General features: G+C 43.4%; 1 long non-coding RNA gene across 1 annotated transcript; it reads right to left on the minus strand.

The window, feature by feature from the left end:
• Positions 1-338: 338 nt before the first annotated feature.
• On the minus strand, positions 339-1,344 carry LOC311123511. The gene is made up of 2 exons (XR_014612603.1): positions 945-1,344; positions 339-764 (listed from the first exon to the last, which is right to left on the minus strand). It is a non-coding gene; the product is annotated as an uncharacterized lncRNA (long non-coding RNA).
• Between the last annotated feature and the right edge of the window lie 5,558 nt (positions 1,345-6,902).

Below are 6,902 nucleotides of genomic sequence, written 5' to 3' on the forward strand. Positions count from 1 at the left end.
TTGAGGAAGATATGTACATATAGTTAGGGATAAAGTGACTAGGCAACAAGATAGATAATTAACAGTAACAGCAGCGTATGTGATGAGTCAAAAAAGTTAGTGCAAAAAGGGTCAGTTGTGAGTTCCACGTGCATGTTTGAAGTTCGGATTCTGCCTTTAGTTAACACACACACGTGTGTGCACGCACAGACACACACACAGATCCACTTCTTAGAGAGGCTTCCAAAGCTGTATAGCAGGGGTCCCCAAACTTTTTCCTGTGAGGGCCACATAACTTTTCCCTTCTCTGATGGGGGGCCGGTGTCAGTTTGTAACAGAAAATGTGTGACGATCGTAGGGGAGCTTAAAAAATTTATTGTTTTCCAGAAAGCCACACATAACCAAATAACCCTTTCCAGGTTCTTTACAGAAAAAAAGTCAGGAAACAAATAATAACACTATTAATGAAATAAATAATAACTAAATAACCCTCTCTGAGTTCTTCACAGAAAAAACAGGAAATAAATAACACTATTTATGAAATAAATAATAACTAAATAACTCTCTCTGGGTTCTTCATAGAAAAAAAAGCCATGGAACATTAACTTTCTGTTGTGCCATGCACAATCTTAACAGATAAAAGTTCAGCTCAGTTGTCAGAGCAGAATCTCTCTGACACATATGAGCAGTCTCTTAAAGTTCTTGTGTTCCTTCCTTATAATCCTTTTGTAGGTTCCAGTAGGCTTGTAGACACCGCTGTTTGCAGCTCTCTCTCATCAACTTCCCTGTGAAAACCACAAAGGAAGCAGGTTGAGAAACTGAACTAAGTGATACAGCACCTACACAGCACAATACATTTCACTACCAGTATGGTTGTAAAGATGGATTTTATCCCAGTAGATTTTATTATGATTATATTTGTTTATGCTCAGAATGACTCATTCAAGTCAGAAAAGTGAGCTTACCTATGTATGTTCATCAGTGTGAACTGTGGGCCTGCATCTGGCTGGTGAGAAGTTGAATATCAGGTTCCATTCTAGTTACAGCCAGTCTCAAGCACTGATGCAAATGTTCATCTGTCAATCTTGATCTCATCGGAGTTTTCAGCAGTTTCATGCGAGAAAAGGTTTTCTCGCAGATATACGTGCTGCCAAAAACTGTGGACATTTTCATTGCGTGTTTTTTGATGTTTGGATATGTGTCGTTTGGGAGGGCGGCATAGAAGTCAATGAGACTGTTGGGCTTGAATGCGTCTTTCAGAACATCACAGTTCTGTAACTCAGCCAACTCAAACTGATATGAAGGCTGGGCTTCATCAATGTCGGCAACAAAGGGGTTCTGAAAAAGACGGATTTCTTTTGCATGAACATGTAGTTGAATCGCACACCGAACTCCGCCTTCAGCATTTCCAGTGCTTCCACGCACTTTTCAGCTGGGAACGGGACCGCTGGGTTCTCTGTCGACAGGTTTTGGGTAGCAGGAAGATGGACGAAGTTGCGCTTTTTCACTTGTTCCAAAAGCAGCGCTAATTTCACCTCAAATGCTTTTATGTGTGAATACATGTCGCAAATGAGTTTCCCCTCGCCTTGTAGCTGCAAGTTAAGGCTGTTAAGTATTTCTGTCACGTCTGTTAAAAATGCGAGGTGCCATTTCCATTCTGGGTCGATCAGCTCTGGGACCGTTTTGTCTTTTAAATGAAGAAATGCGTTAATTTCGGGTAGCAGCTCGTAAAAACGCCTCAAAACTCTGCCCCGGCTCAGCCATCGGACCTCTGTGTAGTACAGCACATCTCCGTGCGTAGACTCCAGTTCAGACAGGAATTCTTGGAACTGCCTGTGTTTAAGTCCCTTTGCTCTGATGAAGTTTATGCACGACACCACAACCTTCATTACAGAATCCCACGTCAACACTTTGCAGCACAGTGCTTGCTGGTGAATTAGGCAGTGGACTCGTAGCGGGGCGGTGAGACCCCTTTTTTCCAACTCCCGGTTCATGCGTCCTATTAGACCGCGAGTTTCGCCCACCATGCTAGGAGCCCCGTCAGTCGTGATGCTAGCTAGCTTTGACCAGTCCAGGTCCAACTTCTCCATGGTTTGGCACACTTTGTCAAAAATATCCTCTCCCGTTGTAGTCCCTTTGAGACTTTGGAGGGCTGCCAGCTCCTCGCATATCTCATGCGAGATATGCGGGACACACCTCCTCCGCGACAGCATCCATACATTTCTTAACAAACTCTCCGTCAGTGAAAGGCTTACCGCTGCTTGCTATCAGTTTAGCAACCCGAAAGCTGGCCCGAACGGATGCCTGGTTCAGCTGAGCTTGGCGTACAAATGTATTCTGCTGAGATAGTAGTCCACTTTTTAGCTTTGAGAGTTTGTCTGCTCGTATTTGGCCTTGCAAGCTATCGTACTTGTCTTTGTGACGGGATTCATAGTGTCGGCGAAGATTGTATTCTTTGAATACCGCCACCGTCTCTTGACAGATGAGACAAACAGCCTTTTCTTTGCATTGAACAAAAAAATAATCGTTTGTCCACTGCAGGTTAAATACCCTGCATTCTGAATCAATTTTTCTCTTACCTAACCTTTTCGCCATTATTCCGTTCTCTCTTTGACAGGGCCGGGCCTAGGATTTTTTTTCTGGAGGCCAAATAGGAAAAAAATCCGATAGCGTCTCTGGTATTGTTCAGAGGGCCGGGCCAAATGTGCTGACGGGCCGTATCCGGCCCGCGGGCCGTAGTTTGGTGACCACTGCTGTATAGGGTCACTTCCGTCAAAACAGTAACAGCTGTTTCCATGTTACCGTGAAGCTCCTGGTTCAAGACTATCTCATGTCACTCTATACCTTTGAAACTCAGTTGATGTTGCCCTACAGAAGAAAATCCAACCTTCATAGCCTGGAACCAGATCTGTTTGTGCTGTCTTGCCAAGTCCTATGGTCATTGTCACTCCAAACAATACAGATCTAGGAGCAGGCTACAAGCTTTAGCCGAGATGATAGCGTTACTATGCACTACACCCTTTGTGGGTTTGCAGTTCAGTTCCTCTGCTGAAATACAGTTATTGAAAAAGCTACGGCCGTAGTTCTCACACAAGTTATTTCTTCTAAATTACCATCTGACCTAACCTACAACCAAACCAAACTCTTTCTTAAAGGTGAAGTCTAAGTTATTGCCAACTCAGGGCTTATTTCTTTAGGAGTACAGAAAACAGAAATTACAGACCACAGAGACTATTTCTGTCTATCTTGTTGATGCTAGCTGTAGTATGAGTTTATGTAGCGAGGTAGGGAAAAGATAGCAGAGCGAAAAGGAGATGTCAAAAGCCCATCCATGTTTGCATTTTTCCGTCCTCACAGCTGAATTGAACGAAATGCTGGGCTCAACTGACACTACCAGGCATGCTGTTACCATGACAACACATACCTGGGTGGTAACACGACGCCAAGCATATGTGGACTGGGACTATGAACACTGGGCTGGCCCCTGGTGAACTAACCTAAGAACACAGCTGAACCACGGCTACTGTATCCCTCCACCTACTGTACTGTACACTGGGTCCAATTGATATTGTGACTTTAATTTCAGTCTCAAAGAAAGTTAATAACTTGCAAATTAATAAGGGTCTGTAGATTTTGTGGAGCAATGGTTAAGTCAGTGCAAACTTTATGTCACATACACGAACATGCACGCACACACACACACATACACGCACGAATGCACACACACACACACATACACTTTTCAACAGAGCCCTCTCTATTTCAGGCGTAGGGGAAAGTAGGGCCCTGTGACTGTGAGAGAGACTCAGCTCTGTAGGAAAACAAAGAGGCTTTTTAAACTTGTGGCAAAGCTTCTGGACCTAGTACAGTCATGTACTAATGTCTCTGTATAATGTAGGCTTATACTACACTATGTCACTGTATAATGTTGGCTTATACTACACAGTGGCGGTCGGTGCTGTTTAAGATTAGGGAGGACGATTGTTTTTTTATGGGCATGACCTTATTTCTATTACAGCATATTGGATTACTGTCATTCATATTCCATTCAATGTAACATCGATAGGTTTAGGCTACTGCATGATACTCGAATGTTCCCTATATCCATCATGAGGCTGCTACAACGTAGCCTACGAATGAACGTTTATAACGCAGGTGCACAGGTCGTGGGACGAATTGGAGAAATCAAGGTGACAGACACTTACCAAGTTTCCATCCAACCTTTTTATGCGAGTAAAGTACATGTCGGATATTCTGGTGAGATGATAATCGATGCTTGGCTGCCGTTTGACCCCAAAAAATTATGTCTCTTTTTTGTCCATAATAATAATCTCATCATGTAAGCTATACAGGTGCTCTAGCCTACAGCGAGCAGTTAGCGCTGTGGGCTAGAGCTTATGTGCCAACACCAGAGTGGGCACACTCACTATATAATGCCACATTTTTGGTGAGAAAACCATCAGTAGAGTTCAACTTGTATTTTTTATTTGGTACATGGAAATGTAACCGCAAAAGGTATTTTTATGTGGACTACGTCATCACGCACAGCCTTATATCTGCAACAGTTAATTTGATGGAAACACATCTCTGGTGGGAAAATGCGCATGTTTTCATGTGGATTTTAGAATATTTGCATGAAAATCTGTCGCCAATTGGATGGAAACCTAGCTAGTGACACTTTCAATACCACCTTGCACACTCTTGCCTGCATCTAACTGATCTAGGGTGTAATCATTAGTCCAAACAGTTGCAAACAAGCTTCCATTGGACAAATTGAAAGTGAAATAAATAATCTGAAATATAGCTAGCTTGCTCTTGCTCTCACTCTCTCTCTCTCTCTGCTGCTTCTCCTTAATTTTTGAAGAAATGAATTTGTTAAAAACTGTTCAACTATTGTCTTTCTCTCTCTGAGTCAACTACTCACCACATTTTATGCACTGTAGCTAGCTATAGCTTATGCTTTCAGTACTAGAGTCATTCTCTGATCCTTTGATTGGCTGGACAACATGTCAGTTCATGCTGCAAGAGCTCTCATAGGTTGGAGGACGTCCTCTGGAAGTTGTCATAATTACTGTGTAAGTCTAAGGAAGGTGGTGAGAACCATGAGCCTCCTAGGTTTTTATTGAAGTCAATGTACCTAGAGGAGGACGGAAAATAGCTGTCCTCCGGCTACACCATGGTGCTACCCCAGAGAGTGATGTTGAGGCTACTGTAGACCTTCATTGCGAAACAGTGTGTTTTAATCAGTTATTTGGTGACGTGAATATATTTAGTATAGTTTTATCTAAAAAATTATAACTTTTATAAGGTTGCATTATTTATTTTGTATGTATTTGTTTTGGTACTTTTTACCTCTTTTTTCCTCCCCAATTGGTAGTTACAGTCTTGTCCCATCGCTGCGACTCCCGTACGGACTCAGGAGAGGCGAAGGTCGAGAGCCATGCGTCCTCCGGAACATGACACCGCCAAGCCGCGCTGCTTCTTGACACACTGCTCACTTAACCTGGAAGCCAGCCGCACCAATGTGTTGGAGGAAACACTGTACAGCTGGCGACCGAAGTCAGCGTGTATGCGCCCGGCTGCAACAAGGAGTCGTCCCTCAACCAATTCAAAGACAGTACAGCATGAAGATAGGCTAAAATTGCTTAAAATTTATTCTCCAATAGAAATCCCTGATCACACTTGTAGGCGATGTCATGGTGACGTTAGCTAGCTAAGCTCATGCGTAGAAACACGCCATCTGGTGTAACTGTTGTCTCGCGCCGAACTGCGGATGTGCAGGCCGTCAAATCAAAGGCACTCCTTCGATATAAAGTTGTTTTTCATGAAAATGAAAACGTGTCAGTTTGTCACTTTCACGAGGTTGGAGTAATAACATGTTCAACTACTTAAGCCATTGGCTCGATTCTAGGTTGTGCCTTTAGATTTCGAGAAAATGTTCAACTAAGGAAGAATCTTTCCCTTCTCTCATTGACTTCTCAAACCCCAAACCCCCTGCCTGCTCTGTTTGGTCTGTTTCGCAAGCGTTCCCGGAAGTCTCGCGATATTGTGCCTCTGGGTTTAGAAACTCTGTGACCGATCTGTCTTGTAGGATATGGAACTCATATTCAAAGTTGAATATTGAGCATCCGCCATTCAAAAAATGAAAACATAGTTCCTAATTTTGAATATCACTGCACTCTTGTATAACTCTCCATGAAATAGGCAGAATAACTAGCTAGCTAAATTATTAAAATGTTGTGACAGAGATTTAATAGTTGGTGGCTATCTCCTGTACAAATTCTGTGCAAGGACGTTGGTCACAGGTGCAGTGTCTTGGTCAGCTGTGTAGCTAACTGTTTTTTTTATGTCTGTGGTTGTAGCTAGTTAGCTTACTGACATAGCTAGCGAGCTAGTCAACTAACTCTTCCTTCACTGACATAAAAAGCTTGCTTAGCCCGTTCAAATTACCCTGAAGTTGTAGACATGTTTAGCTAGCACAGACTGGAAAATGTTCCGGGATTCTTTCGATGGCATTGAGGAGTACACCACATCAGTCACTGGCTTCATCAATAAGTGCATTGATGACGTCATCCCCACAGTGACCGTACGTACATACCCCAACCAGAAGCCATGGATTACAGGCAACATCCGCACTGAGTTAAAGGGTAGAACTGCCGCTTTCAAGGAGTGGGACTCTAACCTGGACGCTTATAAGAAATCCCGCTATGCCCTCCGACGAACCATCAAACAGGCAAAGCGTCAATACAGGACTAAGATTGAATCATACTACACCGGCTCCGACGCTCGTCGGATGTGGCAGGGCTTGCGAACTATTACAGACTACAAAGGGAAGCACAGCCATGAGCTGCCCAGTGACACGAGCATCAGCTGTTCCGGATGACTGTGTGATCACGCTCTCCGTAGCTGATGTGAGTAAGACC

The sequence above is a fragment of the Coregonus lavaretus genome (assembly GCF_964263955.1).
Source record: "Coregonus lavaretus genome assembly, contig: HAP1_SCAFFOLD_5845, whole genome shotgun sequence".
NCBI lineage: Eukaryota > Metazoa > Chordata > Actinopteri > Salmoniformes > Salmonidae > Coregonus > Coregonus lavaretus.